General features: G+C 38.5%; 1 protein-coding gene across 2 annotated transcripts in view; it reads right to left on the bottom strand.

Moving 5' to 3' along the window:
• Celf2 (CUGBP Elav-like family member 2) overlaps window positions 1-23183 on the bottom strand; it is a 672814-nt gene that overhangs the window by 334244 nt on the left and 315387 nt on the right. For both annotated transcript variants that reach the window (XM_090318888.1, XM_090318882.1), the window contains one exon: window positions 6402-6437. The gene's annotated coding sequence lies outside the window, so the exon portion shown is untranslated. The remainder of the gene's footprint in view (window positions 1-6401; window positions 6438-23183) is intronic.

Here is a 23183-nt window from a genome sequence, read left to right as displayed (position 1 = left end):
GCCAGGAGTTTGGCCTAGTGGTAGAGTGCTTGCCTAGCATGCATGAAGACCCAGGTTCAACTCCTTGGTTCCATATACATAGAAAAAGCTGGAAGTGATGCTGTGGCTCAAGTGGTAGAGCTCTAGCCTTGAGAAAGTCCAAGGACAGTGCTCAGGCCCTGAGCTCAAGCCCAGGACTGGCAAAAAAAAAAAAGAGCGCAACTTTTATATAGCAAATAAGGAATCCTAATTGAAACAGTATATCATATGCAGAAATCCTTTTTTTACCCTTCTGTTCTGTAAACTCTGAAGACAGGCATGTCACAAACAATGATGAGAGCTCCAATTCTCAATGGTGACATGTTCAGGTAATGTGCAAATAACGGAATTCTCAAATTGGGCTAAGTGTGTGTGTGTGTGTGTGTGTGTGTGTGTGTGTGTGTGTGTGTGTCATGGGGCTTGACCTCTGTCCCTGAGCTCTTTAGCTCAAGGCTAGCACCCTACCCCTGGAGTCACAGCCCCACTTTCCGTTTTCTAGTGATTAGTTGGGGATAAGAGTCTCATGGTCTTTAGTGCCCGGTTTGGTTTTGAACCTCGATCCTCAGATTTCAGCCTTCTGAGTAGCTAGGATTGCAGGTGTGAGCTACCACACTTGGCTAAATGACTCCCAGCTAAATTTTTATTTTGGACATTTATTTCAAGTAACACTTGTGGATCATGGAAAGTAGTTTTGAATAATGGAGCAGATAAAGAAAATCTAAATGGGGAAAAATTAGGGCAGACCTTTATTAAATTTTAAACTATGTCTTTGCAATATTCTTATAAAGAGCTAAATAGAGGATCGAAATCTCTGGAGATCACCAGTATAATTTCTTTATCATGTTCCATTTAAAATTTAATTATACAGTCTACAACAAGAGGAGTCTGAGCAGTCTAAATAGGTCATGCAGTGAGTAACTTAACAATATTTGAAAGTTTTTACTGTAATGATCCTTTGATATTTTGTTATATATCAGAATACTACACTATAAAACAAGCATAATTTAATTCAGTCACTATGCACATCTATACAAATGAAGTGTTTTCATTTAGGTAGCTTGGAGAATTAATAAAAACTATGTTCTTAATATAACTACCCATGAGAGATGGGTAGTATTTGCATATACAGATGCTCTTCAGCTCACAGTAGGGTTATATCTGGATGGCCCATCGTAAGTTGGAATTATCATAAGAAAATGCCTTTTCTACATTTAACCTAATGAATGTTGTAGCTTTAGCCTAGTTTATCTTAAATGTGTGCAGAACGCTTACACTCATCTAGGTAAGCAAATTCTCAAACACAAAGCCTACTTTTTGAAATTGTGTCCAGCATCTAATGCACTTATTGAATATCTAGATCCTAAAAGCACTGTAGAGTAGGTAGATGGGTATGTCGTTGACTTGTATCAGGCCAGTGTGGTATCAGAAAGTGTCAAAAGCTTGCTGGGAATAGGCTAAAGAGAGAGAATGGATGGCGGAAGTAGGTGATTGGGCTATGTAAGATCTGGGGACCGCTTAGGTCCCTAGGCTTGGTTTCTAACTGTCAGTAATGGATTTGGGAATTGTAAAGTCTGGGGATGTCCTGGGGTACCTACGTTCACACCTGGCCCAGCCACTGCAGCCCTGCACAGAATGTGAACTACAGATTCTGTTTGTTGCCTCTAATCAAAGTAATTTATCTTATCAAGAGAGTCCTTTGGCATGTTTTGGTTTGCTTAGAAGTGTTTCAACTTCTTTCACAGCATTGAACTCTTTGCCCTCAGCACTGGGGTGATTTGAACCGTCACTACTAGACAACTACTTAAAAGAGAAATCATGTCTCGGTCTTGCCTGTTTTCTTTCAGGGAGCCTAAAACCATGATAATATAACCTTGATACTTGATGTACCTTTGTTGAATCAACCAATAAAAAATGAGGTATTGAATATCATAGCTGCTGGTTTCAGAAGCTCATCAGTTCTTTCCTTACATGACATTAACCTAGAAGTACCAATCTGTCTGTCTTTCCCAGTGTTGTTGGAAAGTGAGTATTTGATACTGTGACTGAGAAATACGAGGTTGTATTACTAGCCAAAGCCCTCCATAGGGAACTGAATATCTGACCTTAAATCCTTGAGAAGTACAAGTAACAACTTGAGCTGCCGAAGCTTACCCTAATTCCCTCTGCTCCCTTCTTTCTCCCTCGTTGCTTCCTACCCAGTCACATTCATGACTGTGAAATATGGTCCGTGAGAATGGTCTTTCTTTCAGTAAACACAGCTTGTCCAGTTCTGATTTCAGATGCTAAAGATCTACAATTTGATTCTGATATTTCATATGTAAAACTGCAGGGGAGTTCATTTCCCCCCCTATTACTGGGGCTTAAATTCAGGGTCTTACATTTGCTCAGCTTGCTTGCTCATAGCTGGAACTCTCCCACTGAGCTATGCCTCCAACATGGCTTTTTGTTGATAAATTGGAAATGGAGAGTCAACATTTCTTATTGGGTTAGCTTTGAACTGTGAATCTCCATATCTTGGTCTCCTGAATAGTTTGAGCTATAGGCATAAGCTTCAGGTGCCTGGCTCTACAGCATATATATATATTTTTTAATCCCTGTAGTCATTCCATTTTATGTTTTTGGTAGAGGGCTCCAATATTAACCTGTGCTGCAGCCAAACGATGCACAAATTTGGGGTTTTCATACAGATGCTCTTTGACTTATGAGGGTGTTCGGCTCTGAAAAGCGCATGCTAAAGTGAAAATATGATTCAGTTGAGATACATGCAATACACTTAACCTATGGACTATCCCAGCTCAACTATACAATACATTGTGTCAGCTGTTTTCTCTTGTGGTCAAATTGCTGACTGGGAACTGAGATTCACATTGCTGCTCTGTCTGGAGAAAAAAACGTCATACTATAAATGACTATACCCAGAAAAGATCAGAATTCAAATTCAGAGTACAGTTTCTCTAGCAAATGAAATTCATCTCCCACTACCGTAAAGCTGAGACATTTTAAGTCAAATTATGATAAGTCAGGAACTATCAATAATGAATATTTATGTCTCTAACCCCATCACAGAAGTCACAGAAGAGCAAGAGAAAGAAAAAAAAAAGATTGAGTCTTTGGATTAAAATAGGAGAGGAGAGACTAAGTTTGCCTTTCACCTTTTGCTCCTGCCTCCATTGATGGATGTTAAAATCAAGTACAAGATGACACCTGATTCCTATGCTTAATTATTTTAAACTTCATTTACTGTCAGATACTGTCTCTCAAAGAATATTCTGACTTCTGGAGGCTGTGTATAAAAAGCAGCTTGTGAATTTCTCCTGGGGTACTTAAAAGTGCTTTTATGAAGGTCTATTAAATCCCTTTATTTTTCATACTGTTTAGTTCATGTTGAGTAACAGTAGACTTAGTTAACAAGGAATTTAAGTACCCTTCCTTTTCTCAAAAAAAATAGCTAATGCTGCTTGATTGTAATAAAACCTCTGTTGATATGAGCCTTGTTTATAATTTTACTCTGCTACCCAAAATAAAGTTTTATCTCTATATAGGCACCACTTATATAAAAAGCTCAGCTTACCATAATTAATATAGTGTTTTTATCTTAACAATTAGAGTTTCACTATGATTTAATTTTAACTAAACACCCTTCACCATTAAAAGATGGATCTTGAAAAACATGATTGTAGAGGGAAAAAATGTTCAGAATGCTCAATTGTCTTTTGCTACAAGCAAAATAAAGCAAGGAATCATATGAATTATAGAAAATGATTGTTTTCATTGTTTCAGATAGAGAAACATACACTCCATTTCTGGGTACTTCAAGATTAGTCAGTCAGTTTAAATATTTGTCTTAATCCAGACAATATCATGGGTTTTCATATAATTACAATGTTCAGAACATATTGCTCATGTAATCTAATTTTTTCCAGATGACATATTATATTGTTAAGTTTTAATTTCAACAATGGAAAGGATTAAAAAAACATTTAGTTTATCAGTAATAATGAAAAACAAATCTGATGCTTTTTCAAGTACCTTGTACACATCTCTCATTTCTGCCTCAGAGCATTTATAAACTACTAAGACACAATCCACTGTTACATGTTTTGTACACTTTCACAGAGTATTACCAGCCAATGCCCAGCTACCTGAAAGTTGTGCCATGTAAAGTAATGAAATACTCAGCCATGGTGCAACAGCTGTAAATAGCCTTTCAGAAAATTTCGAGACCATCAAAGCCAATGAAAACCAAACCATAAAATTGTTATAAAATGTCACTGTCTTTCTTCCTAGCTGCATATCACTAGGTAACAGTTGCCTGAATTGCAATTTTCCATTTTTCCTATATGTCACACTAGAAGCATGCTTTTATGACTAAAAGGATAAAAACCTCCAAATGTCATGTTCCCTTAATCATTAGCCAACAAACAAACAAAATAACTACAGATGCCTTGTTCAAAATGGTACCCAGGTATCTGAGAGCTCATTTGCACATTCCCCGTGACAGGCTGAAGAAATCAGAAGACAAGGCTAACTGCTCAAGCGATGGGATTCTGCAGGATTGTACAAACAAACAAATGCTAGTAAAGATATGGTCTGGACACCAAGGAAGCATCCAGTAGCAAATAATTACATTTTTCATGTTATTTCAAGGAAAATATTTGTCAATGGATATGTCTAAAATTGCCCCTAGAGAAAGGCAGCAGAGAACCTTAGGCTCTGTCAGATGTATAATTGAGAAGTAACTATCATCTTATTTCTCGCACTGTCGTTGCCATGCATGACAGTGGCTGTGAATTGTAGTTAGAATGGAATTATTGACATGCTGTTGGTTTTCAGCAGGATTCAACAATAGAAAAACAAACAAACAAAACAAAATCCAGGACAAAAAAAGTAGGCTCATTCATTACCAAAATACCACCCACAAATCTCAAGAAAGAGACCATGCTATCCTTGGAGAAATCAGCCAGCTCTAACAGAAGAACAGTCCTAGGGAGTATGTGAATGGCTGTTTGATAGTCACAATAAAGCACAAGTTAATGAAATTCAGGAGGCAGCTTTTTTTTTTTAACCCCTAGACATCTGATTCATTTTCATTGGCCTGCTTACAGTGTGGGAGGGGTGGGGCTCCTCTGAATACTTTACAGAGGTGACCCACTCTACTTTGTCGTTATAGGACAGTTTGGCCTTCATTCTATTATTTCAGGATTAATTTCTTCACAAACATGGGCAAACATGCAATTGTTTCCCCCGCCCTCTTTTTTTTTTTCTCCATGCAAGTAACTGAGGCAGTCTTTCTCCAGAGTGAAAGCACCATAATAAACAACCTCCAAGTAATATACATAAATCACATCATACATACAGTTTTAATCCTGTAATCAGGCCCAGTGTTGAAACATTTCTTTAGAATATGATCCAAAGGATGAATACATTTAGTAATTTCAATATTTGTATCACAATGAACAGGGACTTTTTTGGTAATATTAATGATGACCCTCTAAGCAAAGTGTTGTGTTTATGTATAAAAGCAATCAAATATATATTTATTTTCTGTACCAGATGGTGATGGTGAATATTCTACTCATTTCCTGTTGCTACTCATAATCATAATGTTTGCCCTTCTTCTCCTTGTTCTTGAGATTCTCTTAGTTTCCATTTCCAAAATTTTTCGGCATTTTTTGGTATACTGAAATTCATTAATTATATTCCCAAGTGGTTACCAAGCATCTTCAAAGATCAAGACACAAGCCTAAGGGCCAAGGCAAGATTCTAAGTATACAATGTTCAGTAAAATCCCTGCTGAAAGATGGCTCTTGCTTTCCGTTTTCCTCTCTCCTTCCTCCTTTTCTTTCCATGATATAGTAGTAATCATTTCTAATGGCGAGTTATGTAAGCTGAGATCCCCTTATTGTATACATATATAATATAAAATACATTGATCAATTCCATTTCTTTTCCTGAGATATTAATGTGCTTATTTGAGCCACAATAAGAATTGAATAAACAAAATAACTTCATCAAAAATAAGATGTGAGTTCTTTAGAAAAAGCACTGGGTTTTTAATAAATCTACAAGTCCCCAGAAAGAATGAAAATAATTGATACATCAAAGAATGAAAAATAAAAAATATTAAAAAAATCAAAGTGTCTCCAGATTGCCAATTCCTATGAATATAATAAAAGAAATAGAATATTTGTGGGCACAAATACAGTTCACATATACATCTTTAATTACATGATAGATCTTCCAAAGAGTAAGAGTGATTTCTCTAGTTTATTGCAGTTTTTGGCAGTGTTCTAGTACCAAAGGTAAGGAAGAATCGAACAAGAAATTCACTAAAGATGTTGTACCAGAAATCAGGAATTAAATAAACAAAGCCAGCTACTTACCTTGGTGGACTTCCAGCTAACTCTGTCGCAGTTTCTCTGTTAGAGGAAAAAAAAGACAATGTTTAAGCTCATTGTTGTCAATTATAAAATTTTCTTTCAATGACATAGCATAATACATCAAGATAGGTCTGAAGAGGATACTGTATATACAGGTGTTTAGAAATTTAAAATGGAGGGCCTGGAGCTTGGCCTAGTGGTAGAGTGCATGCCTAGCATGCAGGAAGACCCTGGTTCAATTCCTAGGTACCACATACTTAGAAAAAGCCAGAAGTGGTGCTGAGGCTCAAGTGGTAGAGTTCTAGCCTTGCGAAAAATCCAAGGACAGACCTCTGGCCCTGAGCTTAAGCCCAGGACTGCCAAAAAAAAGAAAAAAGAAATTTAAAATGGATTAATTACCATAAACATTGTGATGGTTATTTTTTCTTTTTATACTTGTCCTGGGGCTTAAACTTAGGGACTAGGTACTGTCCCTGAGCTTTTTTGCTCAAGGCCAGGACTCCAGCACCTAAAAGTCTCAATGAACTTTATTGCCTAGCTTGGCTTCAAACTGGAATCCTCAGATGTCAGCCCCCTGAGTAGGTAGGATTAAAGGTGTGAGCCACATGAACTGGCTATAGTAATTATTCTCAAAGGAAACTTAAACACATGAAACAAGAATCACCTCTGCTTTCTACTGGTAAGAACTAGCCTGAGTTTAAGATATCAAAACATACAAATGTAAAATATCCAGAATAAAATATAGGAGGAAAAATATCCCAAACCATCTTTTAGATAGTTGCAGTTAAACAAAACACAGGCAGGCACTTTTTCCAACTCAGTTAGGGACTGATTCCTTTGGGGCTGTTATTCATGTGGATCTCTCTTGTCTGAGGTTTAGGATCGAACATGGATAGCATAAAATGCAATTCTTTTAGTAACAGATTGCTGTTTTTTCATTTCTTTGTAATAATGTCCTACCATGTGGGACTGCTAAAAGCAGATGCTCTGATGATTGGAATGGCACAGCAGAAAAGTCTGTTATAGAATGTTCTTCTATAGCATCTTAGAGATGATCAGAGACAAATTTCAAAATGATCATCTCTCTAATTGCCACATCTTGTCTTTAAATAAGAGATAACGTTTTTGGAAATACAGAAGTGAACGGTAAGAGCAAAATAAAAGCTTTACTTTGAGATATTCTAAAAATAGAAGAAGAGTTTAATTATAGACTTGAGAGATTACAAGTATAACTTTTAGGAACTGAGTTAACTGTTGAAAAAAATAACAACATACATGTACATATAAAATGTGTATGGTTACAGAGGGTTCATGGCCTTTCAATAGCTAATACATTAGCCTTGGACAGGAGTCTGAGCTTTAAACTCATACTTATTCATTTTTTGTCAATCCAAATACAGAACTTCCTGCTTCCATTTCTCCATAGTTTACAAAGCTCTCTCCCCCAACTTACTGTCCACATCTCCCTCTATATGACATAATTTATAGTTATCTTATATGCTTGATACAACTTATTGTCATATCACACTGCTTGGGCACTTTAGAGAAGTGGTGTTTCTCTCAGAATTATACTACTATAAACTTGAGACTCTTCTAAGTTTTGCTCCCATAGAAATATTCTACCTCGTAATTAGTAATCATGGTAAGCCTTCAACTTCTATTGCTAAAGAAATGACATTTGCAGAGAAGGTTCCCATTCCTTTAGTAAAAGCACAAAGTATTGTGTATTAGGCTAGTAAATGCTTTATGCATATTTATCTCTTCTGAGAATTTAGGGCCTACCTAAGAAATTTCTCTTTCTAAACAGAATTTACAAGTGTGGGTGCTTCAGCTAAGTTTCCTTTATTACTCTGATCACAGTGGAAGTATCCTTCTAGGGTTTATTTTTATTATCTATCATTTGTCACTTGAGTATATATTAGAATTAATAAATATGTGTTGCTCATCAGGATTGAATGAATGAATTTCCTGGCCTGCTTGTCGACTTTGAGTTAGATCTACGTTTAAAAGTAGCTTGTAGTAACAATAGCATACCAGGGATAAAGTATGATTATCTTTCCTTGTTTCTAATCTTTTAACTCTTCATGTTTGCTTTCCTGGTTACATGTATTTTAATGTTTTAAGTCTTTTGCTTTCAATCAAAACTATGCTATTCACATACTGTAAGAAGTCCATTCAACCTTGGCAGCCTACTGATGTTTTGATATGTGATAACCCACTTGACATGTGTGTATGAGCTTTGCTATCCTGGACATTGTAATAAATTTACTAGCATTCCTGACTCTACTCAGTAAATGCCCATAATACCCTTTGACCTTCCCCTGACATAGTTGGTTGTATCTCTCAAAATTATCTCTGTGCATTGCCAAATGTCCACTGGGGAATAAAACGTTCCTCAGTCACAAAGCACTGCCACAGAGCAGTTGATAATGCATCATCCAATGTTCTCCAGTCCCAAGGCCAAACACAGTGCCTGAGTTCACCGAAGGATGTAAGCCTTCCATGCTTACAATGTCTTGAGCCAGGGGCTTGTGGTGGCTTACTCCCTAGCTATTGGGGAGGCTGAGATCTGAGGATCAAGGTTCAAAGCCAGCCTTTTTGTTGAAGTTCATAAGATTCTTATGTCCACTTGAATGTCTTTCTCTCCCCGTCCTTCATAAAAAAGATCAGATGTGGGCTTGTAGCTCAAGTGGTAGAGCACTAGCCTTGAGCAAAAGAAAATTCAGGGATAGTACCCAGGATCTGCATCAAAAAGACGAAAGTGTGTGGACTGGATTCCCAGCCCCATTTTTTTTTTTGGCCAGTCCTGAGTCTTGAACTCAGGGCTTGAGCACTGTCCCTATATTTCTCTTTACTCAAGGCTAGCACTGTACCATGTAAGCTACAGTGCCACTTCCAACTTTTTCCTACCTATGTGGTACTGAGGAATCAAATCCAGGGCTTTGCACATGCTAGGCAAGCACTCTACCACTAGGCCACACTCCCAGCCCCTCCCGACCCATTTATAGCAATGGTGTGCATAGCTCTTTGATTTAATTAAGCATGTCATAAGGCTGACAAAATATGAGTGTAGAAAGGCCAAGATGGGTTACATTGGGAGATTCTGTCTCAAGTATAAAACCAAACAAACACACAAACATAAAACTGAAATGCAAATAACTGCTGTATTAGGATTCATCAGACACTCACTGATTTTGAGATTAATAAATCAGCAAACACTAGTACCTTTAAAACAGCAATTGAAAAAAACCCCAGTAATCTGAACTATTCCTATGTTTCCATGAATGTATACTTTCTGAGAAGCAACCTCTAAGGAACATGAATTTAACAGCTTGTATTGTACTGTTAGATAACCTTCCCCAGAAAAAACTTCCTCAAAGGAAAATTAAAGAAGGTAGCATAAGACTGTCTATATTTTGTTGAATCTTCCTGGGTCACAATGTCTGTCTCTAACAGTGTTTTCTATGTACAAATAATATTAATTCATTAATATTTTTTCATCTAGAATCGTCATCAAACATTCTTTTTGCATGTGTGCTGGTCCTGGGGCTTGAGCTTGAGCATCAACACTGCCCCGAGCTTCTTTCGCTCAAGGCTAGTGCTCCACCAGTTAAGCCACAGCTCCATGTCCCATCAGGCTTTCACGCTGTCCATTTGCTACAGGCAATGCTGAGTGCTGGGAAAGAAAGCAGAATGAATTTAGATCTTGATCTTTCTTCCAAATGTGTACACACTCCAGGTGAAGATATTATATGAGGGATAATGTGATGGACGTTTTCTGTTTTTCCACTATTGAAAGCTCTTCCAAGTCACAGATCACATCTCATAAAATATTTTGAATTCATGGTACCTGGCCTACCAGGATTGCTCAGCAAATTCGAGTGTAAGAGAACCAGAGGAACTTCTATATCTGGAAGTAATGCTAGCCTTTCAATTCAGTTTCAGAAATGGCTGCTGAAGTAGAGAAGGATTTGAGATGTAATTGCACTAACATCCTTTCCTTAGTTATCATTTCCAAGAGAATCTGATTTCTAGAAGAGGGCAGAGAGCTAAAATTTGAATGAATCTGATGATGCAAAGTAGTAAAGTGAAATTACGTGTTCCAAGGAGGAGAACTGGCCTCGGGTCTAAAGAGCAGGGGAAGATGAGGAAGGTGTGTGTTTCTGATAGGTTGTGTATCCTTGAGCAACTCCTTTGACCTCCAGAGAACCTTGAAATCCCAGAGAATTGTAATGCTGCCTTTTGATCTGAGGCTGTGGATGTCATCAACAGCTTGAAAAAAAGATCACAAAGGTCCTCAGCAAATTCAAGTTTTTTCCATATATTTTTATTGTAATTAATAGAAGGGTTACATTATATTCACCAGATAGAAGGTGCATTACTTCACAAATATTGATACCCTTTCTCATGTCATGGTAGCAAATTCAAGTTTATGAAAGAAACACAATACTAAAAAAGTACCTTCCAATGGCAGATTAGTGTCTTAGGTTCTTTTTTGCATACAGATTTTATAGCTTAACTAGCATTTCCTTAAAAAATGCCTTTCCATTTAACTGTATGGCAATGCTTTCATGGTGGCAGTTTTTAATCAGCTGTCTGAAATAACATCTTCCCTTTCCTGGACTATGCAAACAGTTCTTTTTTTAGGAAGTGTTGAAGCAAGAACACATCAGCTATTTCTGTGTAGTTGCTGGTTCATAAAATTAGTCAACAATAATGAAACAGTGGACGAGTAGACAAGTGCTAATTGAGTTGGCATGATAAATATTTTTAAGATTTGGAATGTTTCTCTCCAATGGTACCTTTACATCTTCCAAAAGCTCAAAAACTTTATTTTTTCCCAGTGGTGAAATACATTTTTTAAAAATTGCTTGTCCTGGGCCGGGAGTTTGGCCTAGTGGTAGAGTGCTTGCCTAGCATGCACAAAGGCCCGGGTTCAATTCCTCGGTATCACATACATAAAAAAAAAAACAGCTGGAAGTGGTGCTGTGGCTCAAGTGGTAGAGCTCTAGCCTTGAGAAAAGTCCAAGGATGTGCTCAGGCCCTGAGTTCAAGCCCCATGACTGGCAAAAAAAAATTGCTTGTCCTGTACTTGATTTCATGTGCTGGGTAGAGAAAGGGTAAGATTTTCTTTATTTTAATTAAGGATGAAAACAAAAGCAAGCAGATTTTCCCTTTCTTTCTCTCATAGCTTCCTTTCTTCCCTTTCTCTCTCCCTTCCTTCCTCATTCCTTTTCTTTCTTTTCAGCTAGCTTGAGCACATTGTGACCCATTAAAGGATTTCTAGTTCCAAAAAAATTTACAAATTTACAGTTAGCTTAACAGCATCATTCCATAAGCTTCGTGACTTAGGTGTTATTATTATTATTGTTATTACTGCTACTACTACTAACTTCTAGAAGAGATGAGAAAAAATGAGACAGAAAAGTAAGTAACTTCTCAAGTCCACATAGCCAATGACAGAGTGAGGACTTGAAATGACTCTAAGTACTTAAATATCTCTATAAAAATATATGTCCATATGCATATGTATACACAATTAACATTGCCTACTATGGGCAATTTTATATACACATCTATTCATTCTGGGTTCTGTGTGACAGCAATGAATCACAACAAAAGGCTTCATTATTAGGAGCTGTTATATTCTAGAAGGGAGAGAGAGACAAAGAACAGATGACCTTGCATAATAGAAATTGTTTAAAAAAAAACAAAGAAGATTGAAGTAAGGTAGGGAGGCAGAGAAAGTGAAAGTGGGGGCAGTGATTTTATATAGGGCATCCCTGGAAAGGATCTCTGAGAACTGGTCTAACCGTGGGAATGGATGAAACCAGTGCCCCTGCACCTCATGTGAGTTTCTTGCGTCTACTTCTTTCTTTTATGCTACGGGATTTTCCTCTTCTCCTCTGAAGGAGAAAATACTGGGGTTATTGCTATGGTTTAAGAGAAAACACAAGCTGGCTGAACTCTGTCTATTGAGAAGGCTGACAGACTACAATGGGAGACCAGTCCCTTGGCTGGACTTGGCAAGTCACTTAGGAAACTATAGGTTTGGACAAGAGGTGCTTTACATCAGGACAGAGGTTGGCCTGTTGAATCCACTCCTGAGCACAGGTGAATGCATTATGAGCTAGCCACAATCACTGAAGTGCTCTGCTTTCTTGGAGCTTTGTGAGAGACCTCAGGTCCCATGTCTCCTGCTTCTGCGCATGTCCACAGTGTCAACCTTTGCATACTTCTCAGACAAAAAATAAGAGTCTGTAAAGTAGAGGATTTTTCTTTTTGCTAATATTACCCAGTTTATGTTTTTTGGTATTAAGCAGTAATCAACCTTCAGAAAAGCCCAAGTTAACACCAGCTGAATGTTGCCACCACTGGCAGACTGGCCTTCCATTCATCAAGACACTCACTGAAGAATGTCTTGGGTTCTATTTGCAACCTGTGTCTTGTTCTCCATTACAGGCAGGTATGTGGTCCCAGTTGTTAGAAGAGTTGACATAGATAAGGTTAATTACATTTAATGACCAATGGACCCTGCTTTCCTCCAACAGTGTTCTGTTTCAGTCTGAGGAATCCTATGCAGAGACCATGCTTAGATTTTTTTTTTTGGCTCAAATGTCTTCCCATTATTTTAGCATTCTGTGTGTAAAACACAGCCACAATTGCATGTCATTGTTGGTGTCCTTGTGCTCAAGTGCCTTGAAAATCAAATTACCAAAGGTGTCTCTCAATCAGCTCTGCAAAGAGCCCATCTGTCCTGACTGGGGGGGGGGACACCATTCAAATGGCACTGCTGTCCCTTCATCACTTTTGAGATGATGTTAAGAGCTTTTGTTTCCTTTCCTTTTACAAATGTCATCTTGACACTTAGCTTAGGACTCTAGCTAAGAAGAGAAACTGTCTTTGGCATTGCTAGTGGCCTCATGAGGAGGGGCGGGTTTCATGCCCATTTGAGTCTGTGCAGGAGTCAATGTGCCTTTATGCTCTGGGACTCTAACCACCATTAAATAATGTGATCTACTAAGTACCTGAATAGGTCATTAGTAACAACTCTCACTCATTAAAACTCACTTATTTACACTTTAGCAATGACAAGTGTAACCAGCCCTGGAGGACAGTCACAGAGCTTAGGAATGGTGCATTAAGTTTCATTTAACCAACTTCCATGCTCAGAGAAGGAAGCAAAAGCACCGAAAACAGATAGTGCACATATAAAGCGCTTTCTCTCTTCCTCTCCCTCCCTCTCTCTCTCTCTCTCTTCCTTTCTCCCCCTTTTCCTCCTTCTTCCCCTCTCTCTCCCTCCCTCTCCCCCATCTCTCTCTGCATTGCTAGGGATAAAACCAAGGAATGCCAGGTTAGCATGTTTGTGCCTGTCTTTCAATCTTTGTTAATAGAATGAGAGTTCTCCAAAGCAAGCAAACAAATAAACGTCCATTTTCTACAAATACTGCGCTTCTGTAAGGTGGACTGGATCAAGTTGTAAAAAGAACTCTGCATTTAATAGTGCCGGATTTACATGTATGAAGTTCTACTGCAATTCATAAGTGAGCTCTCTGAGAGGAAAAAAATAGCCAAAGCAAATATTAATCAAAAGTAAGGCATTTTCTCTGATAAATCAATTAAAAAGAATGCCCATTTTGTAACAATACCTAAAGTTTCTTTTGTCTATTAGTTCCCAGGGACTAATATCACCATTAACTCCTCTTAATTAGAGAAAAATCATCCATGCTCCTGATGATTTCTGGATTAAAGAGGGATTGGCAAATACTAGCCTGCATTATAATGTTTGATAAAGGGTCTAATCAATCAACTAAAAAGCATTGACATTTATTTAATTCATTAACACTGACTAATTTGTTGAAGGAAGGTATCAACAGGTCCCAGTATGTGCCAGATTCTAAGGGTTAAGGATGAGACAGGGAATTAAACACACACAGATCCCTTGCCATGAGCTTGAACTTGTAAATAAGATGACCCAGGCACACGTGTGCACACAAGTCAATGCATAAGTATAAGCAGGAAAGATTTCATTTGCCCCAATTTCATGGATTCCCTTCTAAGAATGGAAGACTTTGAGGAAACAAGTCCCCATAGATTTCATAACCAACACCAAAGTCCAGATGGACTGATAGAGCAGACAAACATTTATCAAGGGGAAGGATGTTTTGTCTTAGATATGTTTCTCTTTTATCTAAAATACCAAGAGCCTCAGCCTTCAAAGAGTCTGAGATGAATGAAGAACTGCCAGGACCTTGAGCATTCCTGTAGGCTAGAGATGGGAAGAGGCTGCCAAGAGTGAAGGATGCAAAGTGGATATACCGTAGGAGGAAAATGAATGAGCATACTGGATACATTTACTTCAGAGGCTGAGAATGGAGGATCACAGTCTGAGGCTGGCCTAGGCCAAAGAGGCTCTATCTGAAAAAATAGCTCAAGTAAAAAATTAATAAAGCAGGGAGGTAGTGAGGTAGGGCTGCATGGATCTAGTAGCTCAAACTCCAGCAAGACCACTAAAACAACAACAACGACAACAGTAATAATCTTTTTAAAAGTTAGGGAAGAAAGAGAGGAGAGCCTTATTTTGAACCACAGACAGACCATCTCTGGGATGGAGTGACTTATTGAAGAGCGTGAAGGAATGGACTCACATCAACTCCTAGCCTTGTTGGTATATCTAAGAATTTCATGACTAGAAAAGAAACAAAGGTTGTTCTAATGTGATTTGAGATCATCTGGGTCTTTTCGTTCATCTGATTTTACTTATTTTTCAGAGCAATTGCCAGAAACATGTAATACAATTTTCTCTTTCTTTCCCCTCTGTGACAGTCCTGGGGCTTCAATTCAGGGTCTAGGAGCTGTCCCTGGACTTCTTCTGTGCTCAAAAGCTAACACTCTACCACTTGACAGCTCCAATTCCAGCTTTTTGATAGTTTATTGGTGATAAGAGTCTTTCCTGCCCTGGCTGGCTTCGAACTATGATCCTTAGAGCTCATTCTCCTGAGTAGCAAGGACTATAGGACCATTGGCTAAGAACCTACCTCTCTTTACTCACTGGTATCTTTTTTCAAATTGACCTTCCCGCAGCCGCAGGGTTGATTGAGATGACACCATCGGCTCTCATTTTACAGGGGGTGTAAGGAGTTCTCAGAGGTACATGCTCACCTTTGGGGCCAGAGGAAGGGGGCTTAGCCCTTTTAACCGCAGGCAGGCCTGGCCTCAACAGAATGGGTAGAAACAGAACACAGAGACGTGAAAGCCCTCCCATATATAGACTCGTTAGCGATGAAAAATAACATTTCCTCAGAGAGGTCTTTCCAGAGGGGCAGCTAAGGTTATTTTAGATCCTTCAAATTTTCCAGGTTGCTTCTTGGCCCCCACTGGGCAAATTCGATGTTGTATTCATCACTACCTGTGGAAATTCACATGTCTGCATTCAACCACGATGGGACATATCCAAATGTGTCATTTAACCATCTCAATGCTCTCCTTTTTTTCTGCAGCCATAGGGAATTTGAGCCAATCCCAAATGAAATTTACAACCTTCAACACATTCACAGATGACAATTATGTCTCTACAATCACTAAAATAAATCAAGAAAAGAAAACCAAACGAAATGGAAGCCACAGTAAAAGAGCTAAATTATAGATAACAGAATATTCATAAAACTATACCTCATCTCATGAATGTGGGCTCACTGTCTGTATGCCAGGATTTCTTTAGCCATTGGTGATATTCAGCATATTGCAATTGAGTGCAATTACTGTTAGCTATAATTAAGAACAATTACAGCTTTTATTTCTCTACTTGTTCTTTAAAAGCACATTTGTAATAAAACTTTTTTTAAAAGGTGAAGAATATAATTATGCATCCTTATAACGTCTCAAATAATTAGTTTGACTAAAGTTTCTTCTGGAACAATTTTCATTTTAACTGTCAGATCTGCCATTTATAGTCAATGAAATATACTTAAAAAAATTCCATCATTAACCTTTTTCACCCCATATGGCTGTATATGAATTATCAGTACAAATTAAAGGTTTCAGTATTTAAATATCTAGGGGCCTGCATCAAGCTATACATTTTTACTGCCCCTGTTTTTTTTTAAACCTATGTTTGTGTGTCTATCTACATGCACATATGTATGTACATGTATGTGGGTACATCTCTGACCAAAAAAGGGAAGAGTTGTATATAGTTTTTCTTGACCAAGATTTTTGGAGAAGCTTTTTCTTTCTTTAGTAAGGTTAGTACTCCTTTGTAGTTTATAAATGCTCTCATGTGTTTCTTTGTTGCACATTCGGGGGCAAATTAAAGAGACCTGAGATTATGACACATTCTTTTTGGTTTAGTAACTCATAGAGTACAGAGTCACCATCAGTGAAATGCTACTTTCTCACAAATAGAGATTCTCACTCTACTGCCCTGCTATCTGTTTCCCACTAGTCAGTAAATTCCAGGAGTGACCTTGGTTGAGATCATAAGCTGACATGTTAAATTAAAACCCCTTTGAATTGAGACCGCTATTATTATTATTATTATTACTATTATTATTATTATTATTATTTCCACTATCTAAATTGTCACAATGATTCCACACATATAAATTTATCAAATCCTACACATTTGAATTTCTGTATTGGAGTATAAGCCTTGTGCTTTTCAGGCAAGGAGACAGCAGAAGTCCACAGCATTCTTACCTACTTGTGACTCCCTGGCAGTGTTGCCAGCCTGTCCTAGCCAATGGCATGATGAGTGAATGAGGAATACCCTTGGCACTGGATTTCCAGGGTGAGAGCAGGCAGGCAGGCAGGCGGGCACACAGAGCACCAAATATTCATTTTCCTTTGTCTAAAGAAGTCACCAGTTGGATCAGACTGCTTGCCTAGCATGCATGAAGACCCAGGTTTGATTCCTCGGTACCATATACATAGAAAAAAGCCAGTTGTGCTGAGGCTCAAATGGTAGAGTTCTATCTTTGCGAAAGTCCAAGGACAGTGTCAAGCCCAGGTCAAGCCAAGTCAAACAAACAAAAAGCTAAGCCATTCTTTAACAGATAATACTGGTAACTCAGTGTATATTTGATTTACTTTTATTAATCATGTTGGGATCTTTTCATGTGCTTATTTGACATTGCTTATATTTAATGAAATGCCCATTGAAATATTTTGTCCAATTAAAGAAATAAAACTTTATCATTGAGTCTGGGGGATTCTTGATGAATTGATTATTTTTTATCTTTGTTTCAAATGGCTCATTCTATCACTGGTAATAGTCTTTGTCCTGAAATTAACTTGATTTACTCTTGGTAGAATTGCTTTAACTTCTTTTTGATTAAGCATGTTAGTTCATTGGTACACTATTTTCCTTTGATTCCTGTAATAAGTTTTTCAGAAAATACACAGCTCAAGGTAATAGAGATTTACTGTCTCACAGTTTTGGAGGCTAGAATTCCAAGATTTTGGCATGTCTGTGGGCTCTCTGAAGTATATTGATTTAGGAAATTACAAATATCATCTTATAAATCACCTAAATCATGTGTCTTTGAGATAGGGAGAATGAGCCAGTGTGGAAAATTTCCTGCCCAGCTGTGAACACGGGATAACAAGAACAAGAACAAGAACAACAAAAATCAACTTTGCTAATTCTGAAGTACAGGGGTGAGTGTGCCATATGGTAGGTGTTCCCTTCTGAAAAGCTAAAACGTTGAAGAAACGTAGGGATCATTGGTCTACAGTGATTTTGCAACTCAGCAGGGGAAGTTCCACCAGACTTCAGGTCCTGACACATTCTCTGTAACTCCATGCACTCCCAGTGTCCCTGGAGATGGAACCAGCCCATGACTTAGGGTCTGTGGAGACCTCATGGTCCTTCTCTGGCCTCATCTCTGGCCTCTGCCTCTGTAGCAATCCTTTTGTAGCTATTCTTTGTTTTCCTTGAAGGGCAGAGTCTGTTTGCTGTTGAGTGGTTTATCAGGCTGTTTCCTTCCTGTAAAGTCCTCAAAGTCTGACAGCCTTTCTCCTCCTCACTTCATTCAGTCTCTGGTCCTTTCAGCACTATCAGTCAGAGGTTGTGCAGACAGGACATTCCCCCAATCCTTGTTGATCTGTGTCTGTCTGGGGATCCCCGACATTACAGGAGAGGATTTGTAACAGATCCTTCCTGGATACTCTGCTCTATTCCTGGCTTCTGCTGAGACAGACACATGTGTCATATGCTTAATCTCTTCAGCAAAAGTCTATCCAGCCACTCCCTTGGCTCAGCATCCAGAACACATTCTCTGGATACATGGAGAATTTTCCAAGTCACCAATTGCTGGTTCTTTCTTTGTAACAGTTGAGCCTCTTACATATGTATATTTTCCCTCTCCCTTGTTACTATATAGGAAGCAAGGAGAAGCCAGATTGTGCTTTCCATCCTTGGTTAAGGTCAAAGTTCACCACTTACACATGTTTTCTACAAAACAGGTAAGTGTAGGTCAGCTAAACTTTCTTGTGACTTTCTAACAAGGATGGCCTTCCCCCCAATGTCAAATAATTCTGTTATCTGAGATGCACTGGAAGCACCTGAAAGATTCATACTTCTGCCACCATTCTGTTTATGTGCCATTTCCATTTTCTAAGATGACAGAAGGTATTTGAAACATGGCATCCATTTCCTTCTGAGCATCTTCCTTTGTGCCCACATTTCTTCCACTCATCTCTTCAAGGTAATCTATGCTTTTTCTACTAAGTGCCTCAAAATGCTTCCAGTTCTGTCCATTATGCAATTCCAAAGCCACACTTTTGTTGTTAAATATTTGTAAAGCAACATTACTTCTAGTACCAAGAATCCATATTAAACCTTTGGGCTATATAATCAGAAACTAGGTGGATTAAAAATAATAGAAATCTTTCCTAATTTTCAAAGCTGTCAATGTGAGATCAAGGTTGCAGAGAGATGTTCTATTTGACTGGAGTGAGGAACAACCTTTTGCTTCCAACAACTCTTGACTGCAGGTAACATCCCTTCAGTCTGCACCTCTGTTGTTATGTGCCCTTCTCTGTGAATGTTTGTGTCCCCCTGTCCTTGCAAGAACACCTGCCATTCTGGGTATGGCACCCAAACTAAACCAGAAAGCCCTTCATCTTAGCTACAGATCCAAAGACTTCATTCCCAAATAAGGTGTTATGAGGAGACATGACTTTTTAGCAAACATTATTCTACCCTATGCACATATCTTTTCTCTGAAGTTCCTCCTTTCTCTACCTCCTGTCTACTACTTTCACTTCTCTTCCTTTCCTTCATTCTTTCCTAGGGATTGATCTCAGTGTCTTGAGCTCTTCCACTGGGATATATATACCCTTAAGTCTTCTTTTATCCTTCAGCTGTTGGTCTATCTATAATTTATATTGGCAGCACACTCCTTATGGGCAACAGACTGGTTGGATTCTGCTCATTGTATAGCTTATTATTTTCCATGAATGAGGCAAGGCCCTTCTGTGTACTGAACCCATTACCCTGTGAATCTTGAGTTACTTCTATCAGGCTGATGAGGTCAGGCACTATTCTGTCTTGTGTGAGGCCGTCATTGTTTACTCCACTCATTCCAGATTGTTCTCTTTCTACCTTCCAGTAATTTCTTCACACGCAAATGTTGACAAGTATTAAGCTGAGTATTCAACAGAAATGTTCTTCAAACCTCTGGGCTCTTTACTCTGTGCAGATCTCAGCTTTCATGTACTTATCTGGGAATTCTGGTCACCTTGTTTTTGGATTCTCAACTGTGTGTTTTGCACTTTTTCTTCTTGCTCAGTCTCCAATATTCTGAGCCATGGCCTCAAAACTTTCTCAAGACAGTAACCTGATATCCCATAAAAAGATACAGTAGTATATATCAACTAGGGAGGAAACCCAGGAGAGAGTAATGGAAGGGGAGACATGGTTCAAAAGGAATTGTACTCACTAGGCATTACCTGATTCATGTAATGGTAACCCTTCTGTATATCAATTCTACCATCGCAATAAAAAAAAAATGGGAGGGCTGGGGGGAGAGAAAGGTGGAAAAAAACATGGGGTATCGAGAATATAACTGTAACCTCTCTATACATTACCCCAACAATAAAATACAATTTAAAAAAAGGAAAAAAAATTGAGAGTAAAATGGGAGCAATTTACAGGTTTATTATTATTTCCATCTCTGAAGGATCATTGTCTTTCACGATCTGATAGATAATACCTTGCAACCATTTTTTCCTAAAATATATTTAATTTATTTAATATATTTTGTTCTTATTTTGGGCTGTGTGTAAGACAGGAGGATCAATGCAGCCTATTACTCCGTCTTGATAAAAAATGTTCCCAGAGGGCTGGGAATTTGGCCTAGTGGGAAGAGTGCTTGCCTAGCATCCACAAAGAGCCAAATTTGATTCCTTGGTACATAGAAAAAGAACCAGAAGAGCTGGGCGGCGTGGCTCATGCCTGTAATCCTAGCTACTCAGGAGGCTGAGATCTGGGGATCATGGTTCAAAGCCAGCCCAGACACTACAGAGCATGAGACTCTTATTTCCAATTAACCACTAGAAAACCGGAAGTGGTGATTTGGCTCAAGGGGGTACGGTGGTAGCCTTGAGCTGAAGGGTTCAGGGACAATCCAGGTCCAGAGTTCAAGCCCCAATGCAGACCAAAAAAAAAAAAGAAAAAGAGCCAGAAGTGGTGCTGTGGCTCAAGCGGTAGAGCTTTAGCCTTGAGAAAGCCCACAGACAGTGCTCAGGCCCTGAATTCAAGCCCCAGGAGTGGTAAAAAAAATTCCCAGAAATTGGTTGAACTGGAAAAACAAGTGTTTAATTTCACAGTTATAGGTAAGGTTAAAATGTGAAAAGTGGGGACTATTATTAAGTCCATACTCCTGCTTTGAGGAGAAAGTATCTTCCCAGGGCTAAGTCTATGAAGAATGTGGATAAACAGCAGATAATGTGGGCCTGTGAGTCAGACCACCAGAGAATAAATCTCAGTTCTACCACCTTGTTACATTATGCAGACCCCCTCACCTTTGTACCCCAGTGCCTCATCTGTAAAATGTAGATATAGCTGCACTGTGGGAAGGATTTAACAAGACACCCTCAGCCCAGTGTGAAGTAATCAACACATTCGATTCTCAATCAATGCTGGCTTGGTGTTTTTAGCTTTACACCATGGTCTTGCCTGGAGACTTACAGGACTGGGCAAAGCAGAAAAAACTCTTTTAAAATACAGTTTTGGGTTTCTAAATGGATTATTTTGCAGATTATAAACAGAATGAAACCAAAGTAAACCTTGAGAGGACTCAAGGTAGGTGACAGGTGGACTTATGATATAGAATAAGTTTGCCAACTGGCTTGGTGCCATTTAAGACATTATGCCTGACAAGCTGCCTGTTTTCAATACAAATTATTTTTTAAACATGGAACATTTTATAAAATGTGCCCACGATAGACTACTTTTTCTATTTAATCATTCATATCCAAGTTCAGACAAGCGTTTATGATCAACTGCCTATGAATCAGACCTCCTGGGATGACTGAAAGTTGAAATTCAATGTACAAAAATAAGAGGAGTGGGGGAAGCAGTGAGGAGAAGGGGGATGGGTGAGCCTGTTGAAAGGGTGACCTTCATCAAGATGCATCGATTCAAAAACTGCTTTGTTAAATGGCAACTCCTCTGTACACCTAAGGATAATAATACAAAAGAGAGTTAGTGATATGGCCTAAACGTATGCCTTAGAAGAATTTCCACATTATCTTTTAAGTTTCCTCTTGTATCTATGGCTTTGATAGAGAGGATTCACTTTAGGACAATCCAGAAAAATCAAGTTACTCTCAGAATCTCACTATGTGGTCAAGCTATTTACAATATCAAAGCTTCGCAATTTCAGACATTACATTAACGCTTTCATATTGGGGATATTGAACTGGTCCGATGATTCATCTTAGGAAATCCAGTAACATGTTGCCAACTTCTATACTCAGACCCCAATTTTATTCCATTTGGCTCTTTATAATCCATTTTCCCAGCCTATTATCCCTTTTCTTTGTATTGTAAGGTTTGGCCTCTGGCCCAAAGTGGTAAACTTGTGAGATTACCTCCAATTCTTTTTTGGCCTCAAATGAAAAATCTATCACTTGGGTTTTCTTTGCCCTATCAGAATCAAGTTAAAAACATTTTCTGGTTAAAATTTTCTTTACGGTTCGGACTCACATTCATTACCGTTCTAGTTAACACAATGCATTCTGGTCCAAGAAGCCTCTGTTACTGGAAACCAGGAAGACTAACAAGACTGAGTTGCTCTGCATATTACATGCTGTCGACAAGCTCACAGCATGAAGGCCTGCAGGCCTGTGTTACAATGCAGTGGGAGCTGGTAGGTTTATAAATTCCACATCCCTACTCCTAACCAGCTCCTGGTTTTTGGTTATTATATCTGACCTCAGCTCATAGAATTTGATCTGGCAACCACTGGGATTGCAGAATAACTATTGGGTGTATAAGATAGGATGGCACTTTTTATCATCTCAAGGCTCAAATAATTAAGCTCTTTTCTATATGTGTAACTGTTCTACACTTGCTGTGTGGCCTTGAGCAAATGACTCAACCTATCTCCAGTCTGTGAGAAATGTCCTGCATCTGTAGAATAAGAAGAATTTTGCTGATTTCCCCCATCAGGATTTGTGAAGGATTAATTTGTTGCTGTATTTAAAGGGCAGTTAAATCAAATCCCCACTTCAAAGCAAAAATGTTAGGATGTTCTGTTCTAATGTCAATGAAGAATC

Source organism: Megascapheus bottae, chromosome 26 (genome assembly GCF_031878675.1).
Source record: "Megascapheus bottae isolate mThoBot1 chromosome 26, mThoBot2.hap1, whole genome shotgun sequence".
Classification (NCBI taxonomy): Eukaryota; Metazoa; Chordata; class Mammalia; order Rodentia; family Geomyidae; genus Megascapheus; species Megascapheus bottae.
This window is presented reverse-complemented; position numbering and strand designations above follow the sequence as displayed.